Below are 25,678 nucleotides of genomic sequence, written 5' to 3' on the forward strand. Positions count from 1 at the left end.
GCTAAAAGATCTTACAGGCCGGCTTGGTCGATGGGCTTTGAGGCTACAAGAGTTTTCATATTCCGTGGTGTACAAGTCTGGCCGCCTGCACCAAGACGCTGACAGCTTGTCGCGTTACACTGTTGACGACTCTGACTCCTCCAATATTGACAGTGCTGCTTCCGTTTTCTCAGTATCCAAGCTCCTTAATTTAGTCGACGAGCAACGTTGCGATGCGTACATCAGAGCACTCATCGACCGTTTTGAAAACGCTCCGGCCGATGCTACTCTACGCTTCTTCGTCCTCCGCGACGGTACTCTATACCGTCGTAATCTTCATCCGGACGGCTCTGAGTTCCTACTTGTAGTACCTAAACACCTCCGCTCAACCGTTCTAGAAGAGCTTCACGACGCTCCAATGGCAGGACACCTTGGCGTATCTCGAACCTATGACCGAGTACGTCGCCGTTTTTTCTGGCCGGGCCTTGCACGTTCCGTACGGCGTTACGTCGCCGCTTGTGAGCTTTGTCAACGACGCAAGAAGCCTTCCCATCTCCCCGCTGGTTACTTGCAGCCGCTCGACATCCCTGCCGAGCCCTTCCATCGTGTCGGCTTAGACCTTATCGGCCCATTTCCGGAATCTACATCAGGAAACAAGTGGGTTGCTGTCGCTGCGGACTACGCGACCCGCTACGCCATAACACGCGCTCCTCCGACCAGCTGCGCTACTGATGTTGCGGACTTCCTCCTACACGATATCATTTTGATGCATGGTGCTCTGCGTCAAATGCTCACCGACCATGGCCGTGCGTTTTTGTCCAAAGTCATTGACGACATCATGCGTGGCTGCTCAATACAGCATAAAATTACCACCTCCTACCACCCACAAACGAACGGCCGCACTAAACGTTTCAACTGCACCCTTACAGACATGCTATCTAAACACGTTTCAGTGGACCACCGTGACTGGGACCTGGCTCTACCTTACATTACCTTTGCGTACAACTCTCCCCGTCTTGAAACTGCTGGCTTTTCCCCGTTTTACCTCTTGTATGGCCGAGAACCGATGCTACCACTAGACACTGTGCTTCCGTCCACCACAGCTTTAACTAGCGATTATGCCTGTGATGCAATCGCCCGTGCTGACCATGCTCGCCAACTTGCGCGTGCTCGTCTGCAAGTGTCTCAAGACAAACAGAAGCAACCCTACGATCTCCGTCACCGTGATGTGCATTTTGCGCCTGTCACCCTCGTGATGCTTTGGTCACCATCGCGTAAAGTTCGCCTGTGTGAAAAACTGCTCTCCTTTTACACAAGCCCATATCGCGTGCTCCGCCAAGTGACCGATGTCACCTATGAAATCGTTCTAGGCACGCCCACTACGTCCTCCGCAGTGACAACCAGTGATATTTTCCACGTCGCCCGACTCAAGCCCTTCACCTCTCTAAGCGCCTTGGATATTTAACAACACCGTGAAGGCGCTTTTGCCGCCAGGGGGGGGGGGGGGTAGTATTACGATAGCATCTAGAGATGCTCAAGAGACGAGCCGCCACGAGAAAGACGATGAAGTGTGTCTGGGCTTTTGGCGCGAGCAAGGTGTCGGCCTGGCGGTTTGGTTCCTGTGTAGATATATTGTAAATAGCCTCTTTCGTGTGTGTCTTTCCACACGTAACAATATTTTCACTGCATCCCGTAAAGAAATTTCTGCTGCACTGATAGACGCATTGTTTCCAGTTCGCCAATATTGTGCGCCTTGAATAGCCTGGCAAGGGAACAAGAATTCAGGATTGCCAGTCAGCCTCTAGAGTCTCTTAAGGACTACGTTTATCTAGGTCAATTACTCATGGGGACCCTAATCATGAGAAATAACTTTATATAAGAATAAAATTGGGCTGGAGTGCATACAGCAGGCATTACCAAATGGTGACTTGGAGATTACCACGGTTATTGAAAAGAAAAGTGCACAATTATTGCATTCTACCGGTGCTAACATATGGGGCATAAACTTACAGGGTAACAAAGAAGCTCGAGAACGAGTTAAGGACCGCACAAAGAGCTATGGAACGAAAAATGTTAGGCCTAACATTAAGAGACAGGAAGGGATCGGTGTAGATCACAGAACAAACTGGGATAGCCGATATTGTAATTGACATTAAGAGGAAAAAATGGAGCTGGTCAGGCCATGTAATGCGTCGGATGGATAACCGGTGGACCATTAGAGTTGCAGAATGGATACCAAGAGAAGGGAAGCGCAGTCGAGGACAGCAGTAAACTAGGTGGGGTGATGAAGTTGGGAAATTTGCAGGCGCAAGTTGGAATCACTTAGCGCAAGCCAGGGGTAATTGGTGATCACAGGGAGAGGCCTTCGTCCTGCAGTGGACATAAATATAGGCCTATGATGATGACGATGATGATGTAATCCTCATCCACAACAGTACTGTTTGTTCGGTCCCCCAAAATAATGCACGGACACCACAACTCTCGAAATAAGCGTGCAGCGCAAGCTCTTGCTCGAAATGCTCAGCACTGTTGTTGCGGGATAGATCAGTAGTTAGCGCGCTCGACGCCCAAATATCTCACTACCATGTGGTCCAATCTGAGTGGACACTGTTACATGGGAAGCTTTATTTTTCTGCACACTTAAGCAACGGCGAAGCTGTTGATGTTGATGGTGCCGAACGACGACAAAAATTGCTGTTTTGTGTCATGGATGACGACAACGTCCGTTGTCAGCGTAACAGAATTTACGGTGGGACAATGCTAACTCAAGCACTTCAAGGCTGTATCAGTGGAAACAGCTGACATTGAAGGAGTATGAAAAGCAAAATCGACACAAATTCTATTTTTTATATTTTAGCACGATATGCCAGCATTCTTCGCAAATGTTTCCACCAAGTGGAACCCTCAGATGCGTAACGGAAGGTATTTAAAAATGGCGCCAAACGCACCTACCCCCGTGACTCCGCCTACTCGCCGCGCAAGTTTGTTTTCTGTATTTATAATTATTAAAGGATACCTAAATGTTTTTACATTTATAATCATTTAGAAATATAGTGTATCTAGCTAAATAATGCTTTCAGTAGTTCAGTACAGGGCCAAAACGGGCATTGATATTCGCGGGACTTCGTGCGCGAACATTTCTTCACGTCCGCGTTCCCGCCGTTACCACACCCGCGTTCTTACGCTGCGTTATGCTCAGAAAAGGAACATTTTCTCTGCAACCACTGCAGTTTTCAAAGGAAAATTCTTGTGAAATGTTCCTGAATCCCATGGGCCCCTAATAAACCAAATTCTGCTGCCACCAGAATTTCGATTTTTTATGAAAGCTTTTGCTTTCATAAAAAAAGCCATAATTTTTTTTTACTTAACAATGGTCAAACCTACAGTTATTTTTTTTTGGTTCAGTAGAACACCCACTGTACGTCCAACAACCACATAAGTTTTGACGTTTGTATCTATGAAGAATTTTTCAACAATGTTCTTTCAAGAAAAAAGACAACAAAATTATGTTTCTTTTATTGTAGGAACGGTTCAGTATTTTCGCACAAATTTTAAAACTCATTTTGTAAATTCCAATTTCAAACAGCCTGGAGAATTTATTTGAGTTTGCATCGAAAGTAACAAAGTTAGAGGCAGTAGTAACTTTACACCTGGCGCTGCTATCCATCCCCCCTTAATTAAACAGGTTCTTAAGGTTATTCTTGACCAGCTGGTTCACAACAGAAAGCTGCGGCATCGATCTCTAACAGTACTTACAATATTGTCACCTAGTTAGTACAGCTCAAACAGTTTACAAGCGAAAGATTGGCAAAAGACGGCTGCCTTCAGCAATGGCTGGTCCTCGAAGAGCGCGCGCGCAACCACGAACTTCGTCGTTCTCGCCTCAAGGGGGCAGTGTTAACACGTGCCAACTTATTTTGCGTCATTGCTCCCCTCTCAAAAACGACCGACCCGGTCGTTTCAAAAGAGAGAGAAAAAAAGGTAAAGGAAAGACAGGGAGGTTAACCAGAGGTCATCTCCGGTTGGCTGCCCTGAACCGGGGGAGGGGTGAAGGGATGCGATAGGAAATAGAGAGAACAAATACGTCACAATAAAAATAAAAAGCAAGGAAAGAAAAGAAAATCGCACACACTCACAAAACAGAACTGTTTCTTTGGGCACTGTCACGCAGTCTGCGAAGGCGTTCTCGTGTTGCATAGTGTCAACGTTCCCTCCTACGTAACACAGTTACGTAGTTACACAATTTGTCACTGAGTCCGGCGTCTTTTAAGTAACGCAGCAGTGCGTTAGGTCAGCTCTCGCCGTTATTTGTGTAGGCCAGTTTCCAAGGATGTTCTTTTCTGTTATTAGGCGTTTGTCCAGTTGATCTATCGTCGCTGAGAGTGCTGCTCTGTGCGGGTTGGAACGAGGGCACTAACAAAGAAGGTGTGTGATTGTTTCGTTGCACCCGCAGAATTCACAGAGTGGGCTATTCTCCATTCCGATAAGAAAGGAGCACGCATTTGAAAATGCTACTCCGAGCCATAGACAGACTAGAAGTGTGCAGTCCCGTCTTGGAAGGTTGAACGGAATACGGAGCTGTAAATTAAGGTCCAGGGCATGAAGGCTTGCACTTGTGAAATCAGATGAATTCCATTGCATCAATGTTAGCCCACGCGCAAACGCAGAAAGTTTTTTCGCTGCGTCGGCTCTCGAAAGAGGAATGGCAACGCAGTTGACACCGTCATGGGCAGATCGGGCCGCTGCGTCCGCTCGATCATTGCCATGTATGCCACAGTGACTAGACAACCACTGATATATTATATCGTGCCCTTCATCAACTATGCGATGGTGTTCTTCAAGGGAAGCGGGCGAGCACTGTGGGCAAGAGTGGAAACATGAAAAGAAAAAAAAAACACACAGGAATGTACACAAGCAGACTGGCAAGCCAGCAGAGCTAGTGGTGATCACTGATCGCTCGAAATGACCGGCCGTATAAGTAGGGGCGAAACTTGCTGATGGCCCACACGACTGCTAAACATTCTTTTTCGGTGGTTGAATAATTAGCTTCTGCTTTTGTGAGACTACGGCTCGCGTACGCAATTGCACGTTCTGCGCCGTCTTGCCATTGAACCAGAATGGCCCCGTGTCCGACGTTGCTTGCGTTGTGTTAATTTCAGTTGCCGCGGTGCCATCAAAATATGCCAACACTGGAGCGGATCGAAGGCGTTTGCGCAATTCGGTGAAGGCCTGCTCTTGGTCTTCCGCCCACGCAAAGGGCACATCTTGTCGCGTCAGTCTCGTGAGAGGTTTAGCAATCCTTGAGAAGCCTTCAACAAAGCGACCGTAGTAAGCGCAGAGGTCCAGGAACTGTTGAACAGCCTTCTTGTCTTTAGGATGAGGAAACTCGGCAACGGCAGCGAGCTTTTCTGGGTCTGGTCGTACACCTTGGAAGCTGATCACGTGACCTAGAAACTTGAGTTCCTGGAATCCAAAGTAACATTTTTCAGGCTTGATGGTGAGGTTTGCCTTGCGTATTGCGGTAAGCACGCTTCGTAGCCGGGCGAGACGTTCATCGAACGTGCCGGAAAGCACACTAATGTCGTCTAGGTGTACTAGACACGTCTTCCCCTTTAGTCCAACGAGTACAGTGTCCATGATTCGTTGAAACGTAGCAGGAGCGGAACAGAGACTGAAAGGCAGGACTTTAAATTCGTATAGCCCGTCGGGAGTCATGAAGACGGTTTTTTCATGGTCACGATCATCCACTTCGATTTGCAGTACCCTGATTTAGGTCTAACGGAGTAAAGAACTGAGCATGACGCAGACGGTCCAAAGCGTCATCGATCCATGGTAGGGGGTACACGTCGCGTTTTGTGACTCGGTTAAACCGTCTTAGTCAACGCAGAAACGGAGTGGGTTGTCTTTCTTTTTTACTAGTACGACAGGCGATGCCCACTAACTTGTCGACGGCTAGATGACGTCATCATTTAGCATTTCTTGAACTTGACGCTTAATTGCCTCCCACTCCATAGGTGACACGCAGTATATGGATGCTGACAAACAGGCCGTGCCGACTCCCCTGTAACTATCCGGTGCTGCGTAACACAGGTGCGCTGAACTTTAGATTCCGTAGAGTAACAGCCACATAATTCTATCACTAGGCCCAGCAGCTGATCATTCTGTACATCTGCTAAGTCAGCATTAATGTGAATGCGGGTACTCACGCTGGCGTGAGTTGTTGCATCCGGTATACTAGTAACGTGCCGACGTCGGAGAAGTCAGCAATGTAGTTCAGGAATGCTACAGCTCTACCTTGAGGGATGTGCTGATACTAATGGCTGAAGTTCGTCAACAAAACTTGCGAGCACTTATTCTGTATTCGAACAAGGCCCCGGGCGATGCAGATGCGTCTTTCGAGGAGCAGCGGGAAATTTGCCACGGCAATACCCTCATAGTTGTCGAATGCGTCGCTGGTTACGAGGGTCAATGGGCTGCTCCTTGGCGGCACCGTGATGTTCACGTCGACAATCCTCAAGGCTTTGACACACGTGTCGTCAATGCTGCTCCCTGCTAAGGCCTGCGCCGCCGAAAACGTTAGCCGTGACTTTAGTAAGTTAATCACGGCTCCATTAGACTGCAGAAATTCCATTTCCACAATTAGGTCCCTCGAACAGCTTGGGCGGATAACGAAATCTCCGATGTACGTAAACCCACGAATGCTCGCTCGCGATGTGCATCTTCCTACCGCGGTTAGCAGATGGCCTCCTGCAGTCCATTCGGTAGAAACTTTCTTCAGCTTGCAGGCAAGGTCCATGCTCATAACTGAGGTGTCCGCTCCAGTGTCGATTAACGCCGTGATTTCTTCGTCGTCTACGGTGACGGGAATGTTCGACGTTACTACCTCTCCTACGGTGTTTGACTGCATCTGTACGTCTGTGTCACTCTGTTTTCGTCGTTGTCGTCGTAGTGGCGGATATTGCGTACAGTCGACGTCAGCGGCCTCACCTCCGGAGGTCGCTGAATTCAGTTTTCCCGACCAGCCGGGATAGGCGAGTGGCGTCTGAGAGCGTCGCGAGAGAAGGCTTGGCTTGGTGATGGTGACCTGTAACGAGCAGGAGATGACGAACGGGGCTAGTGCCATCGCTGATCAATATTGCGACGATTCGCGACGAAATTCTCTATCTCCGGCGGCCGCTCACCAGGTCGTGGACGAGGTGCATTCGGCGAGAATCCACGGAGCCCCCCCATGACGATAAGGACACATTCTGTAGATGTGCCCGACTTCGCGACAATGAAAACAAAGGGACTTGTGTAGTGCTCCAGACGTCGCTCTTCTTAGTTCTTGCTTCGGTGATGTGCGGTAGTCTGCGAGGCCTGAAGCTTACATCCATTTGTTGAGCGGGGTGTACCATGCTGTACGCACTTGAGGGTAGTGGACGGCGTACTGCTTCAGCGTAACTCATTTCAGCACGCGGTCCCAGCTGTTGTGCCTCGTACTGTCCAAGAACAAGGACGGCCTGTCGGACCTCGGCGCGCACCATTTCCGCAACGGAAAGTTGTCCCACAGGGGCAGCGGTCGTCTGCATCTTCTGCAGTTCCTCCTTGAAAACAGCCCTGATGAGTTTTCGCAAGACGTTTATGTCGTTACCGAGGGTAAAGACAGAGAGATCCCTTGAAATCACGGCATCGCGGTCGTATTGCCTGGCCCGCTGTTTAAGGGCCTTTTCCATGGTAGTGACTTCGTCATGGAACTCTGCAAGTGTCGTCGGCGAACTTCGAATGAGGCCAGCAAAGATTTCCTATTTGACGCCCCGCATTAGGTAGCGCACCTTCTTTGTTTCAGTCTTAGAAGGGTCCGCACGTCTGAAGAGCCGATTCATGTCTTCTACTTACGCCGTCACTCGTTCATTAGGGCCTTGAATTCGCGCCTCCATTGCTAACTCCGCCCTCTCCTTCCTGTCCTCCCTGGAGAAGGCATTGAGGAACCGCCGACGAAATTCTTTCCATGACGTCATTGTCGCCTCGTGGTTCTCAAACCGTGTTTTCGCGCAATCTTGAAGAGTGAAGTGCACATAGCGTAGCTCAAGCTCGTGGGTCCAGTCGTTGAGGTTGGCGACCCCTGTCAAAATGGTCAAGCTAGTCGTCGGCGTCCTCTGAAGCACTTCTGTGGAACGGATTCGACGTCCGGGTGTGATTGACGACCATGTGTGATGCTGCAGCAGAGGAAGGAGGGGGTTGGTTCGTCATTCTAGTTCGTTCGGGTGGCAGACCGTGCTGTGACTGGAGTCCCTGGAGACGTCGGCTTGGTACGTAGGTGAACAGGGTTAAGCTCGGCCGAATTGCTCGCCGGGCTTAGGTCTGATGTACGCTCCGGAGATCTCAATATCAACGTCCACCAGAAATGTCACCTAGTTAGTACAGCTAAAACAGTTCACAAGCGAAAGATTGGCAAAAAACATCTGCCTTCAGGAATGCCTGGTCCTCGGAGAGTGCTAGCGCAACCACGGATTTCTTTGTTCTCGCCTCAAGGGGGCAGGGTTAACACGTGCCAACGTATTTCACGTCAATATCACCAGGCCTGAAGTGACTGGGCATGTGCCGTTCTATCAGTACAACGTTCACACTCCACAAAGTTCATAGATAGCACCCTGCCGTTGTGACATCGAGCAGCGATTTAAAAAACTTAATTCTGGAGTTTTACTTGCCAAAACTTGATTATGAAGAACGCCGTAGTGGGGGACTCCGGATTAAGTTTGACCACCTGGGTTTTTTAATGTGCAATCAGTGTACGGTACGCGGGCATTTTCACACATTTCGCCTTCATGGAAATGCTGCCGCCCCGCTCGGGATTTGATCTCGCGATTTCGTGCTTCGCAGCCTAACACAAAAGCAACAAAGCAACCACGGCTGGTAAGAGGAGACTTCGATCGCGTGTGTCTCATGCTGAAGGAGCTGAATGTCCTACTTTCTTTAAGTCGCAGTCTTCACAATCTCTGACCGAGGATTGCCATGTGCCTGTCACGTTTGTTCCTGATAATTCCATAGGATTTTGGTCATCACGGCCAAACTGATCTCCAATAATTTTCATTGGCGCATGAATAAATTGGTTCACGTGGTTCAGATGAAGCTCTGCCTTTGTATGTTCCTCTTACTTGCTTGGAGCGCTTTGTCGGCCCCAGGAGAAATGTCATACTGCTCTGCAGATTGGCTGAATGGTGAACAGAAAGGATAGTCGCGAGAAATGAGCCATTGTCCCCTGTCCAGCCGTCTATCTGTTGAACTGATTTTACCATGTTTTACGTTTTAAATACATCCTCTCCTCCGTTCCAGTGTTTCAATGTTAAGCGATTGTTTTCGTATTCGGTACACTTTGCAGCCAGTAGGTGGGCTCTTGTCTCACCTTGTTTTGGTTATTTCCAATAAAAAAATTCAGAGCCATTCCACTACGTGAAAATTGAAGACCAGTGAAGTTGTTGGTTTTCATAGTGAAATCTTTTTGCGCACACAATTGACACGGACACAGTGAAGGGGAGACACACGAGCGCTTACTCACAACTGTTTATTTTCGGAAAGATACAAAACATATATACCCCAGCTATCTGCACTGAGCATGTGCAACAAGAGTCGTCAGTGAAAACAGAAAAGATTTCACTATGAATTCGTACCAACTCGCCCAACTATCAGTTCTGTTGTTGGTTTTGTTTAATGATATTTTACTTTTTATGTGGTGGTTAGGTTAAATGGTTGAAAAACTCAACACATAACTTCGTTGCGTCGCTGCGTGCCGTATGCTATATGTGCGAGTGTCAGCGAGTTTAGGTGACTAAATTCACACCATCTCGCACCATCGGCCGCAGAACGTTTGGCTGCTGCGCGTTCGGCGTTTCGTTGCTTTCGCATCCATTCGCGCTGTTGATCGCGCCGTCGTTCCTTCAAGGCACGCTCTTCTTCGGCACGAGCGACACGGGTCTTACTGATACGCCCGCGATGAACGACACCCCAACGGGTTTCTCTCAAGGCAAGCTTCATAGTACAGGAAGAAAACTTCCTGGACCGGGATTTACACATGGAACCAACGTCTTCCCGGGGCGCTCGCTCTACCATCTGAGCTCATTCGGAGGCTAGCAGGTCGCAGTGCTAGCGCAAATTAATCGACAGCTCGAAGCACTGGGACACTGAGTATGGCAAATAAGTTATACAGAATCCCGCGAGATTAAATCTTCTTAAAAAAATTGGCATCCACACGAATGTAGCACGAAGATAGAAAATAAACACATACGGCTTTCTCTGAAATAAAAATTCGCAATTTAGGAAAAATTCATCCGGGTCTGAGACTCGATGCAAATAGCATGACCGGGCCTTATCCGGTCTTGAGTGAGGTCGGACCCGAGTCAGAAGCTCCAAGGCCCGAACCTGACCCAGCCCTTGTACCCGCCCCGAGTCCTACCCTAGTGCTGTCCCGGGCTGGGGCTTTGGGGCCAGCCCGGGCCCATACAATGCTCTAATCCTAACCACAGTACCTTGGCTACTACATGCGGACGGAGGCGCTCTAGAGGAGCGTCCGAGCAGACGTAGATTCCATCGGCTTCACGAGTTTTCGATCTTATGGCCACCCCCAACCACCCTTGGATATTGTATCACACAACACACCATCTGTGAGTGGACCAGACACCCATCCGACAACTCTTTTGGGAATAACCGCCCTCTTCAGCCGTTTCAGTACACCAGCTCGATCGCCTCCGCGCTAGACATAGCCGATGCCCTAGCATGAGCCGTTGCAGTGGGCTACGGCACCGCGCACTTATGGCTTGCAGTGCACGCTGGGGGTTTCCACCCGCGACATCTCACCGGCTGGCTACTGCACGCCGGCTCCAAAGAAACCATCTACGTGGGAGCCGAGGCCCCAACCACTTCCCGATGCAGACTACTAGGTAATTCTATAGATACGCGGGGGCCTCAATTGCGCCCGGTTACACCCTTGCGTCTTACGACCAACCGCTCTCAAGGCGGCTGGCCTGCCCATCAATAGCCCCGACTAGATCAGGGTCAAGCCTACGTATTGCACGCTGCTCGTGAGCAAATCAATAATTAATCGAGCTGACCTCTACTACAGCGTCTGGGCCCTAAACTTCAGCGGAATCCCCTACGAAGTCAACACTTATGTCGCCGACCCTACAAACGCCTGCCGTAGCACCTCCCATCTCCCTCTGGACTAGCCCGAAGATGAAATCCTCCCCACCTTTTTTTTGTCTTTACACCAGAGCGGTTTTTCAGACACGGATCCGGTGGGTCTCCTGTACCAGTCCTGGTCTGGTTAGTGTGCCCGTCCTGGTGTGTTTTGTGTCCCTTCCGTGGTGCTCTTTGTGTGTTCGACGTAGTGTGCTTGGTGTGCTCGCCTGGTGCCTTCTGTATCCTGGCGTGGTGTCTTCCTGGGACCATAGTGTCTGGTGCATTTGCAAAATTCTACCATGCATCAAATATCTATATATTAAGAATGCGTGGGTAAAACTACCTTAATTTGATGCTGCAGTATGCACATTTACTATAACAAATTAGTCTACGTTTATTTAATATGCCAAGTTGCTGCAATATGGGAGGCAGAAGAGCAGTGCAAATATTTGTTTGTTTAGTGCATTAAATTAAAATTGATTTTGCTCTGAAAATATGAGCATAAAATAACTTAAGTGTACCAAATCTCCTCACATGCGCTTTGTTGCCATAAAAACCAAGTAATTTGTCAAGGCAAAGTGCTAAGTATGAGCTGCTTAACTTATTATTTTTTACTCAACGCCATCTCAGACTGATGCCTAGAAGAACCTTGTAATGAATCTTGGAAGTCTTGTGCAAACCAAAACCCGGTCACAGCCAACCGATGCTCCCCAGAGATACAGCATAGCCTGAAAAGGAAAAGTAATTCCAGACACCACATGAAATTTTTTTTCTTCACGACATCTATGAAGATTTGTTTTCATGTAATAAGGTTACCCCATTACCACTTTTAAGTCGTTAAGTATTGGTAGCAAAAAAAGTCTGTAGCTTAGTGATAAATGTAATTGTAAAGAGCAGGTACATCCAGTGGCATTAGTGTAAGAGCTGCAAACAAACTACTTAGTTTCAAAGTAATTTTTGAAGAGACTATACAAGCAACACGTAAGCAGTTTCAGTGAGCCTAAGTAGGGTATTTTAGCTTTGTGAAGTGCAGAAAGAGGTACAGGTTGTGCCAGCCAACCAGAAGAGCTCTTCAAGTATCCGCCTGTGATCACGTTTTGAGCAATTAGTGATAGTCAAAATACAGCTTGTGCTATGAGGCTATCATTACATAAACCATGCATGCAGAAGTACATATTAGCTTGTCAAATGTATTGCTTGTACATATAAGCTTGTCAAATGTATTTGCCAGTGGCACTTATTCTGGGAACAAGACAGAAATAATTGTGAATATCATTGTTAAACAATGGTAAGCACGCTGCATGCTTAGACCGGTGACATATTTGGCCCACTACACTTTGAATTCTTACAATCGCAGAAACTGCACGAGCATGTAACATAAACAGAAAAAATGCGGAAATAAAAGCTAGAACATAGGAAACAATTTCAAAGCCATAAAAGCAAAGTAAAAAGTAATGAATATACTGTGTACTTAGCAAAAATAAAATGTACCTTGTAAAATGTAAGTGCAGAAAGAGGTACTGGTTGTGCCAGCCAACCAGAAGAGCTCTCCTAGTATGCGCCTCTGATCACGCTTTGAGCAATTAGTGATAGTGAAAATACAGCTTGTGCTATGAGGCTATCATTACATAAAGCATGCATGCAGCAGTGCATATTAGCATACTTTATGAGAATCCAGAGGAGTAGTACTGTACTGACCAGAAGCTATCAATTTAACATTTATTTTAATGGAATGATTTTAAAAAATATTTACACTGCATGTGCACTTGTACTGCAAAAATTTCTTTCAGATAGAGTGCACAAGTTTCAATACAAATGTACAAAAGCATGATAAACAGTCCTTTCATCAAAGAACAGAGTAAATTAGCATGGAACGATTGCTATTTCATGTCATTTAAGCAGTATTCCTCCTTGTAATGCAATCATATTGAGTGCTGGCTGACACATGTCCCGTATTTTTATGTGGTATTCCTCAGTGATATTTTTGTCAATTGGTTGCCGTAGGTGAACAAAACAGAAGAAAAGTGTAAATCTGGCACGCAGCGCGTGTCGTGTCAATGCGTAGTCAAGTGGGACGAGCATACTTGTCCCTTGAGTGAATTATAGTGATGTCCTGGGCGCATGTTGAGGCACCAGCCACTCTGCCCCATGTATATTTAACCAAATATACACATGATCATTGGAATAGATTACGCTACCCTGGATGATCACAAACCAAATGTTGTAACAAGCCTCCCTTGCCTGGGTGCATTTCGCAATTCGCTTGTGGACTTCCATGCACACACATTTCAAGTGAAAATAAAGTACGCAGGGTATGCACGACAGTCCACAAGTGAATTGACAAAGGCGAGCAGGCATTAGAGGTTTGTTTGGTTAAAGATACCATTAAATTTGTCTAGTGTGTGTCAGTGGTAGTGTACTGCATCCTTTCACATGTGGTCAAATCTACTAACGGCAGACTGACCAGCAACTAAATACGTGCCAAAAAAGTCACCATATTTCCTCAAAAAACCAATACGCTCGTTCGATTTGACCGTGCATTGCCACGATAGGGCTTCAGGCTGAATTAAGATCGTTCATTTGTTATGAGCCACGGTGAAAAATTAAGAGAAATCGGTGATACACGCCATAGAAATAAGACATGTGTGAGCCAGCCCCCATTATGAATGCATAAAAAAGCACCGTTTCTCGATAACAAGGGATAGAAATTAGTCTGTGCCTATTCACTTTTTTTACGGAAATACCGTTTATCGTATGTATTACGACTTACGCATTCCCTCTGAAAGAACGTGGGCACAAATATGCACACAGCCAGTGTTATTATGCTTAATCCTTCCATCAAAATAAAGTCAGATATTAGCAGGTGGAATGTATGAACCCCCTTCGGTCCCTGTGCAAACTTTGTTCTGAAAAGTTACATGAACTGACCGGCAAACTCAAAACGAGACTACAACTTTCCCCTAGCGGACACGGCTAGTTCTCAGAATATTCGCAAATACAGTGTTAGGTATCTGTTGGCATATGTAGCAATAGTGGGTGCAAGCTAGCTTCGACACTGCTGCAATGCTTCAGCTGTCACGCGGCTACACAGTGCTCAAAACACCACAGTAGAAAGTGTAAGTGCTCAACAAAAACAAGCAGGCGCATCAACCATAAATTTTACTTGAGCAGTCACAACATAGGCTACTGCAAAGGGAACAAATGTATTAGAAATAACTATTGACAGTTGTCTAATTAAGACTTGTTAATTGGTTATCACTGTTAAAGTTACACCAGTGCCAAGCCGAATATTCTGTGGTTTGCTGTTGAAATGAAACTCATTAGATGAGCCACAGTACAATAACAAGCAAATGGCATAGCAACAGCAAGAAGACAATTTAGCACTATGTGTGAAATAGCATGCTTCATTAATGATAGAGCATCAGTACACTGAACTATCTACCAGCTAACTAGATGGTATCTGCTGTAGTGACGTAAAGTAAAAGATAATGTAACTTGACACAGACTCGAAACTGCTACAATGCCTACTTGCATGAATAAGGAAAGCTTGCGAAGAGTTAAAAAAAGAGAAAGAAATAAAAAATGGGCTAGAAAAAAAGAAAGTTTGCTAGAATACACCTCACTTCTGTAGTAACTGCTTCGCAGTGAATACTGGCCTTCATATATCATTCCAAGAATTTGAAGCTTGTCAAATGTATTTGCCAGTGGCAGTTATTCTGGGAACAAGACAGAAGTAATTGTGAATATCAATGTTAAACAATGGTAAGTATGCTGCATGCTTAGACCGGTGACATATTTGGCCCACTCCACCTTGAATTCTTACAAGCGCAGAAGCTACACGATCCTGTAGCATAAACACAAAAAATGCGGAAATAAAAGTTAGAACATAGAAAACAATTTCAAAGCCATAAAAGCAAAGTAAAAAGTAATGAACATACTGTGTACTTAGCAAAATAAACTGTAACTTGCAACCAAGCAATTGATGCAAGAAAAATACTAAACATGAGAACATGTTAAGTTTAGTTTTATGTAGAGCACGATAACTTGTGCATAACTTCTACAAACACAATAAGCACGAACTTGAATAAATATTTTGCCCACATAGTAAGCTAGTGTCAATAAACCTATCCAAAAATGATACCGAGATACTACTTTTTGAGCACATACACTTCATACATACTTGACCCAGCCATCCAGATTACACGCCGTGCTACTGCAGTCATAGACACGGGATCCCTGCATTTCGCGGGCTCATCCGTTATGCGGACACTGTCGTGGGTCACGGCCTCGCCACTACGAAATAAGTTCTGCGTTAACTTATAGCAGTGACACATTAAAGCTGTCACATTGTGAACACATGCAAGGAGCACCTAAAAAGTCGGCAAAACGAAATGTGAACTAATGCAGGGTAGCAACAGAGCAGAAGGTCAAATTAACTGCTGAATGTAATAACAGGGACCCCTTAATCGCAGCAAAATGGGGACCCCTTCAACACGCAGCAACAGCACAATATAAAGGAATCTTGGTTTACACAATCCTTTTTTTTTCATAAATTAATTTAGCAACTTTCCCCTGTCAGGTTTAGTTACGCTTTTTTCTTTATGAATTAATTTACCAACTTTCCCCTGTCATGTTCAGTTAAGTCAAAGTTATATCCACACACCTTGTCTTAAGTGAGCTGTACTAGTAGCAAGCTGTGATTGCTTACATTTCCCCCCTGAAGCTGCTCGCAAACAGGAAACCTCGTAAGGCGAGATAATTTACAACGTCAAAGCATTTATAAACGAGGAAACCTCATTGCACTAGGAATTGTGGAAGAGTCAGATCTCTCTTTATTGTGCAACTTCACCAGAAAAGCGGGAGCTCATGCACAGGCGCACATGATGAACACGATAGTTTCCGAACGTAATCTTTCTCATCGGGGAAAGAAAACCGCTTATCAAGATTTTTGAATTTAGGATTGAGGCAATAAATTTGCTCAACTAAATTCTGACAACCAGCGCTCAGCAAGCATCTGCACAGGTTTCACTGTTGTCGACGGAGTTCGACTTCTTGCGTTCCCAAGGCACTCTAAATACAAACGAGAAGCACGCACAACACGCGTGTAGTTAGCAAGCAAGATTACTTACTTTTTGAATGCTGCGACGCGGTCGCAAAGCGCTCTCTAATTTGCCGGTGCTGCGTCGATGATGTTACTCCCAGCATACATGTCGCTGCGTAGTGGACGAGCTGAGGCACGTTAAAAACACGCATTATTTCTTTGCGGCATCCACCCAACTTTCCATAACAACTAGAGACAAAGTCTCCGCACTCCACGGCATATAATCATTGGTCCACATTTGCCTGGCGCGCTACGCATACGGCGAGATTGCAGCGTGACACAAACTATCTTCTGCCATTTCTGTGCACTCTAACTACCTCCCATTTCATTACAGCAAACACAAAAACACACGATCAAGAAACGCATCCTAGCTCTCCGCACAAATGACCAGCATCTTGAAGGCGGAGGAAAAAAGCGGGCAGATCCCATGCCCTGTGGGAATCGATGTTATGCGAAGCAGTGCGCGGGGAGCCTACCATGTTAACGAAACGACCACGAGAGCACCAAGACGTAGGCGGCTCTTTCATAACTTACATGACACGCATCTCATGACATTTATGTCAGGAGTCCTCAGGAGTCCTTTAGCTACACCTGACTAAGACTTCGACCATCAAACTTTAGCCTTTTCCTTCCGTTAGTACCACATCCGACTTGGCACATCCGACTTGGCAGTAGCGACGGAACTGTGAAGGTCGTACTAAGCTATGTGCTTCTGTACAGGTTACGTTTTTGACCAGTGATACCCAAGCTCGGACGCAAGGTTGGCGTGGACCAAGCTGCGCCTGCGTGCTGTCGTGCGCCTGCGTGCTACTGCTGCGTCCTACCACGTCACGAGCTGCAGTCTACAAGAGGAGCATTTCCGTCAACGTCTGCTTCACTTGACAGTAGCGACGGAACTGTGAAGGTTGTACTAAGCTATCTGCTTCTGTGCAGGTCAGTAAATAGGCGCATTGCATTTCTTGCAAATTATGCTATCGAGTGTTCCTTCGCTACTGCCAAGTTGTCAATTGTTCCTCTGTGTTTTGCTGCATCTGTCTATAATTTTCATTCCTCGGTTACAAAGTAACTGATTTGTTATGGCAAAAATGAAAGAGGAAGTAACGATTGAATGTCAGAGCCTCAGGGAGGAAATGCAGCAGGAACTTCAAATGTTCCGCGAGTCTGTGGAAAGAGATTTCAGGAATGAAATTCGAGAATTGAAAACCGAGCAAAGGAGCATGACGAAAAGCATTGACTATGCTCATGACACAATAGAGGAGTTGAAGAAAAAGCTGGACGAAGCTCTCGCAGAAAACACTCAACTGGAAACTGAAAATGCTGCTCTGCACCTAGAAAACACGACCCTGAAAAGCTCTTTCAATGATCTAGGGCATAGGGTAACTAGTTGTGAGCAACATTCTAGGAATGTCAATTTGGAGATACAAGGTGTCATCAAGAATGAAAATGAATCTGTCAATGACCTGCTGTGCAAAGTTGGCACAGCCATCGGTGAGCCAATTGCCAGAGAAGACATCGAAGCATGTCACCGCGTGCCAAGTAGAATGGAGAATAAAAGCCACATTGTTGTTGAATTCAAGTCCCACGTAAAGCGCGATAATGTACTAAAGAAAGCCAAGAATGTTACTAATGTTACTGCCTTACTAATGCGGACTTGGGCATAAGTAGTTCTACACCTGTATCACCGCCAGTGTACGTCAGTGAGCATCTTTTCCCGACGCTAAAAAGGTTGCTAGCACTTGCGGTGAAAAAGAAATATGAAATGAAATGGAAATCAGTGTGGTCTTTTAATGGCAAGATATTTGCTAGACAGTCCGACGCAACACCTGTTGTGCACATACCAAGTGTGCGCGACATTGGTAAGATTTTTGTAAGACAGACCGGTTCTTCGCTTGCGTAAGTTGGAAAAGAGTACCGCGCTTGCTCGTATTTCTAGTCGCTTTACTTTTCTTTCTGATATGGATTATCTGGAGCTTGCCCTTCCCCAATGCGTCATCTCACGTCACCTAACAAGTGACTCATTGCTACACATTAATACAAGATCACTGAACCACAAGAAAGACGATGTCGCATTTCTTCTTGACCAATTCCAATTACCCTTTAGCGCTATAATGCTTACTGAAACTTGGGGCAGAAACGATCAGGCCTTCAGTTTCGACGGTTACAATGCCTTCTCGCTTAATCGTCCAAACAAACGAGGCGTATGTGTGGCACTGCTTGTTACGATGAAAAAGAATTGCCATGTCGTCCCTCAATTTACTGTAGTGACTGATGACTACAAAATACTAACGATTCGATGTAAGCATGAGCTGATTTCTGTACTTTATCGACCACCAAGTGGAAGTATTGCCAGTTTTTTGCTGTTCTAGGAAACGTTTTGGAATTTTTATGCAATAACAACTTACACCTGGTTTCTGCAGGAGATTTCAATATTAATATGATGGAAGAAAGCAATGCCACCCATGATCTAAACACCCTGTTACATTCTACTGGCTTTACCAACTTAATTACTATGCCAACTTGTATTACATGCTCAACAGCCTCGGCAATTGATCTCATTGTGACAAATATTGACACCGTAATCTTCAGCGCACTTACTCTCATATCTGATATTAGTGACCACTGCCCTGTCTTTATAAATTATCATAACGAACCACTGGATAGAAACTCAAGACAGGAAATACTCATTATTCAACAAATTACAACTCAGAGTATTGAATCATTCAAAATCGATAGAATCAATCAAAGCTGGTCATCTGTAAATGAAAAGAAAAGAGCAAATGACGCTTACAAAGACTTCATGAAGCTTTTTATGCGCATTTACGCAAAGAATTTTCCTTTGAAAACGTTTACACCAGCAAAAAAAGGCCAAAAAACGTTTGGTCACTCGCGAGCATCTGAAAATGATAAAAAGTAAAAATATCTGTTATCATTCATTCTTGCGCACACGCTGTATAGAAGTGTTAAAAGAATTTAAGAAGCTTCTAAATTGAATACATGCTGCACTGACACGTGCCAAGGAAGCCTATTATCGTCTTTTCGAATATACTAGTCGACAGCGACCTAACGCTGCATGGAAGCTCACCAATAATATACTCGTCCGCAAAAATAAAAACGCCCTACCTGAATCCTTAACACTTGGCGGTCGCGAATTAACCGGCAGATCATTCGCAAATCAGATGAACAACCACTTTATCAATGCAGTCATTGCATGTAATGACCATGTAGGTTTGGTTACCGGATGTGGTAATGTGAAGCAGAGCATCTTTCTTAACCCAACTGATAAAACTGAAGTGCATCACACTTTTATGTTCTTAAATAATACTAAATCACTCGATGCCAATAATTTGCACATCCTTCCAATAAAGCATGTTTTACATTTAATCACAGAAGTTCTTGCATATATGTTTAACTTAATTATTGAATCTGGAGTTTTTTCAGAAGCTATGAAAAGAGCTAGAGTATCAGTCATATTTAAAGGAGGAGATCGCAATAAAGAAAATAATTAAAGACCTATTTCTGTCCTTCATGTTTCTTCTAAATGCCTAGAAAAAATTATCTTTGTTTGAATAACGCAGTTTTTCAATAAGTTTAATGTTCTAACAGATGCGCAATTCGGCTTTAGAAGTAACAGGTCTACTGAAACTGCACTGCTAACATTGAAAGAAGCTATAGCTCATCACATCGAAAAAAAAAAAACGAATTCACACTCGGTATTTTTTTTTTTTTGATTTCAGCAAGGCCTTTGATTCCCTTGGCCATAGTATTCTTTTGCGCAAACTAGAATCATATGGCAATCGTGGTATATGCATATCTCTGCTTCAATCTTACCTTCAAAATAGATGCCAGAGTGTTCACATCAACAAATGTAGCTCGTCATTCTTGCCTCTCACCTGCGGTGTACTGCAAGGGAGTATTTTGGGCCCCCTAATGTTCAATGTTTATATCAATGATATTGTAAACGTAGGTACAACAGTTAAATATGTAATATACGCAGCTGATTCAACAATACTCTTCTGTGATATTAACTTGCATCATTTAATATCGAAAGCTAACGACGTGCTTTCGGAGATTTCCTCGTGGTCAAAAATGAATCGACTTAAGATCAATTCAAATAAAACTAAAGCTGTTATATTTCGTGCTCAAAATAAGACAGTCGCTTCTCAGCAGCCTTTGATTCTTGATTCACAGCGAATAGATATTGTTGACACGCATGAAATGCTTGGGGTTTACTTTTCATCGAAGTTAAGTTGGGATGCCCACGTTAAGTACCTCTGCAGAAAAATTTCGTCTGTAACAGGAGTCGTGTCTAGCTGCCGTAATCTGCTGCCGCTCACGGCTAAACTTCAAAAATACCAAGCGTTGTTTAACTCACATTTAAATTATTGTACGTTGATATGGGGCACAACTACTAAACCAAATATAAATAAAATTCTTGTTCAACAAAAAAGATAATCCGCTACATTGGAAACATTGAACATTTGGGAACCCCCTGCAAAGCGTTTGAAGAATTCAATATAATACGGGCTGACAACATTTACCCATATCGATTGTTGAACACACTCTACTTTTCCAACAAATAACGCTTGAAATTCATTACGGCCTTATGAAATCCAGAGCGTCGTGTTATTACGGTGCCCACAAGAAACACCCATATTTGGTCAGTACCTTAGTTTCGTACAAACTATAAGTACTAAACTTTGGCATACAACGTCCCTAGAATACTAAACACATATGCAAACACAACCAGTTGGAGTAAAAAACAGTTACGTTCATACTTTTGCTCTATTGTGTGCTAGCAAAGGATTAATTATCTGTATAGGATACCGACTAAACTGTTTCAACTATATGACTATATTATTCATATTTTCTTTTTATACATTCGTGTGAGTGATAAATATATTGTTACTTGCAAATTTCCATATGAATTTCTTTGTGCATTGTAATTTTAGGTGCATTTATGTGATTTATGTATACGTTGTATAATCTGCTTGTTTTCACTTTACCTTTGCCATGGCGTATCTACCATCTCAACCTGCGCACCTTGTACAGCTGCTGCCATGCAAAGGCCACCTGGGCCCTGTCAAGCCGTTTTCACGGCTTTTAGCTCAGCGGACCTTCCAGCTTATTGTCTGGTAAATAAACTTGAATTTGAATTTGAAACCATTCCATTGGTTTTCGAGTGTTGATCTTTTTCGGTAAGGCATTCTCATTTTTGCTGAGTCATGGCCATGACTTTGATTTTTACCACAATCTTTTAGTGTTTCCTTCACTTAGTGCCCACGTCCGAACCCATCCCAGTGGTTTTTAAGCGTTAATCTTTTTTTCGCTTAGTGATTGTAATTTTCTCTGAGTCATGCTCATGACTATGACTTCTACCACGATCCCTTAGTGTTTCCTTCCCTCAGTAGCCACGTCTGAACCAATTTCAGTGGCTTTTGAGTGTTAATATTTTTTTCCGTGAGTCATTGTCATTTTTGCTGAGTCAAGCTCACGACCATTACTTCTACCAGCATACTTTGGTGTTTCCTCCTCATAGTACCGACGTCCGAACCCATTTCAGTGGTCTTTGAGTGTTAATATTTTTCGCGGAGTCATTGTCATGAGCTACATGACACGCATGTCATGACATTTATGTCATGACCTATCACATATGTTCGTCAGGCACTCCTTTCATACTATGCCAATTTTGGTACCTACCACGTTAACGAAAGGAACATGAGAGCACCATGACGTAGGCGGCTGTTTCATGACCTACACGACACGCATGTCATGACATATCAGTTATGTTAGTCATATGCTCCTGTCATAGTATGCCAATTTTGGTACATACCATGGTAACGAAACAACCATGAGAGCACAAAGTCGTAGGCGGCTAGATAGACAGATAGATATACCATGTTAACGAAACGACCATGAGAGCACAAAGTCGTAGGCGGCTAGATAGATAGATAGATAGATAGATAGATAGATAGATACTGTCAATGTAGCTAACGTTCGCCAACAAATGCTTCGCATTTAAAAACAGCACCACCTGTATGCCTTTGAGGTTGGTCTGGCCTCTGTGATGCCTGAAATATTAACCAGTACCCTCACACTTTGTGCCGGGTTGGGCCCAACTACGTGTACGTGTTGCGAGACAAAAACAACCATCTAACACTCTGCATTTTACGCTATAGTTTAGCACATAAAGAAATTCTATGACGTGTTCGAATCGCTTGTGCCGTCTGCAGCCAGCATAAGCACTGCCTTCGAGATCGGATTATACTATTCATAGGAAGCCGTCGCTAGGGCGTGATTAGAACGATTTGGGCTTCGGTTAGCTGCCACGAAGCCGGACGAAGCTACTACATGCTACTTGCGCTGTCACTTCGTTTTAAATAACTTCCTGCTGTCGTCAAGATCAACTTAAGCCTGAAATTGTTGACACCTTCTCCAAGGTACACATGTGCAGCGTGCGATGTTTCAGTGTGCGGTGTAACTGTGTTAATCGGAAAGCATCAAATCTACGAGGGTTCTTCGCTTGTGTGGAGCAGGCTAACTCCGTGTCGTCTGTATCTTCCATTCGCGGCGGTGCGTTTAATGTGCGCGGTTGGCGCTCCTGACGTCCGTGCCTTCTGTGTTTTTTGTGCGACCCACGAAGATTCCTAGAAAAAACCCCATGCCTCTGCAACGTGCATGTGTTCTATGTGATGTGTGCCAGAAATGTGCGGCCGTGTACGATGTGTTTGCCGCCAAGTGCTGCAGTGCATTCCAGTGAATAGACACTGCAGCTTACGCGCAGTTTGATTTAGTGTTTCTTCATAATCTTTGTGATTTACCTGCATCTTCGATAGAACCCACAACGCGTTTCCATGACGTTACATTGCGATTGTGTAGTTTAGTGCCTTCTTAGCCTTCTTCAATGAATGTCCTTTTAAAGATATTTATGCTTGACTGTAAAAATGGCTCTAACGACGTTCAAATTGTCCGCAATTTTATTCCTTGAATATTGGAATGAGTGGTAATCTTACGAGATCTTCGTAATCCGGCTCTGGACATAGAAAGCACAATATCTAAACTTGTTGCAGTACCGGAATCTTATTATGGTGTGTCAATATCTCAGCATGTTCTCGGTGCTGAGGGGCTTGCACCATGTTAAAGGCAAGTGTAGTTGTCTACTCATCTGAAGTGTATATCATTTGTTCATATCATATGTTTGAAGTACAAAATTTTCATAGGTGCACTGTCGTCTTTTCGAGTCAAAAAGACGCTTTGGGATATTATTCAGCAGTATGTGTTTCAATGCTTCGGCATGAATTCAGGAGCATGATATGTTGTGCCATGCATATTTACTGCGTACAGGTAGTTATGTGAATACACAAAATCTGATTCCTCCATCGCCTGTAGTTTGTAAGTCATGAAGCAAAAAAATTATTCTGATAAATTATTTCCGCCCGCACTGAAAGAATATGCGTCTACAATTTGTCTGACAATGGCACAGAACATGACATGAGTAGCAATCTGCTGACTAGAAAATAAGCTCTTGTGTCATACTACTTCGAAAATCACAGATTTACTGAGCGAACGTATATGTGGTTGGCCGAGTTACGTGTTTGCCAAGCACAGCGCTTCTTTCTTGTAAGTACCAGCCCTTTCTTCCCTTCACTTTGTGGAATTCTTATCTGGTTCTCACATAATGTTTAGTATAATATAACGTAAATAAAAGCAAGCATTATGAAGCACAAATGTTTAGTACGAGTACTGGCTTTCAGCACATCACTCGAAATTGAACTTATGTAAGATAGAAGCAGAAGGTTTCATTCGTCATAACCGCTTTGTTTCATGCATTTCTATGAAGTTGAGGAATTGTATGGATTCATTATTCCTTACACTGATATATTTTGAAACTGCTCGTTTTACAAAGCTTCATATCAGCCAACCAGGTTGAAGCGAGACACTAGACACAGGATGAAAGAAGCATAGTATACATCGAGTTGTTTGTCTGCCATTTTTTAACTATTCCCCATGAGACTTCTGCTTGTGCCAAGGAAAACATCGAAGTTACCGCTCTTGTCGTAAAAGTTGAATTGTAGGGTATTTGAACAGTAAAACCTAATTGTAACTTGACACATCCTGGGAAAAAATATATACAATGTATCAACGATAATCTACGCAAAATCGCCAACTGTTTTCCTTTTTCTTAACTGGTACAACAGGGGATGCCCATGGGCTGCAAGAACGTTCAATTATGTTACGAGAAAGCATGTTATCAAATTCGTGTTGGATGATGTCTCGCTCAGTAGGAGAGAGGCGGTAGGGTCGCCGATAGATTTGGCTCGCATCCCCGGTGTTAATGCGATGTTTGACAACAGATGTTGGTCCGAGAGGACGGTCTCCAAGGTCGAATAAGTCCCAGTACGAGGCAAGGAGGCAACGTAGTTCATTGGCACACTGGGGCGGAAGGTCGGGCGCAATCATTTTCATTAGGGCATTCAAGTCTGAAGGGGCAGGAGGCACAGAAAGAGTTGCACACGAGGAGTCGTCAGCAGTTAAACCCGAAATGCGGTAGTCTCGGGCCGGCGTGATTTGAGCAAGCGATATGCCGCGCGCGTGAACTTGTGCACAAAGTATAAAGTTCACTAGCGGAAGACAGGACGTGTTGTCCGTAATGGTAATGAAGGTGTGAGGAAATGCGACGTTATGCGAGAACAGGACATCCGGATTAGGGGTTACGATGTAGTCACCGTCTGGAACGGGCGGAACGGGTGAAACACCTATGTAGGTAATGGCAAGGTGAGGGAGGCGAATATGCTCTGTGGAACAGAGCCGGATCGGAGCACTATCGAGGGGATCAATAGCAACAGGTAGAGCGAGTTGCACAACACCAGCAGAACAGTCTATCAAGGCGGAATGGGCTGAGAGAAAGTCAAGTCCCAGGATTAGGTCGTGAGGGCAGTGTTCGAGGACATAGAATAAAACAGAAGTATGATGATCGGCGACACTCACACGAGATGGACACATGCCAATGACGGCCGGCGTTCCCCCGTCGGCGACTCGGAGCACAGGCGACGGGGCAGGAGTGAGGACTTTCTTGAGACGATGGCGAAGCTGAGCCCTCATCACAGATACATGCGCGCCAGTGTCAATCAGAGCCGTAACAGGCACACCACCCACGTTCACTTTGATGAGGTTCCGATGTGTGTGCAGGGTCAGAAGAGGATTTTGGCGTCGGGTCGCTATAGTAGCATCACCTCTAGGTGCTGCACCCGTCAGTTTTCTGAAAGCATGTGCCGGAAACAGCTTGGGGATGGCGACCGACGCGATGGGGCGAGCGGGAGAAGCGGCGATGTGGCGAAGGAGAGCGGCTAGGGCGGGTGGGCCGAGAAGTGTCGCCAGGAGTTACTGGTTGCGTGTGCGGTGGGAAGCGAGAAGCAGCATGAGGCGGACGGTCGGATGGCAGATATGGCC

This window comes from Dermacentor silvarum, chromosome 8, assembly GCF_013339745.2.
Source record: "Dermacentor silvarum isolate Dsil-2018 chromosome 8, BIME_Dsil_1.4, whole genome shotgun sequence".
Classification (NCBI taxonomy): Eukaryota; Metazoa; Arthropoda; class Arachnida; order Ixodida; family Ixodidae; genus Dermacentor; species Dermacentor silvarum.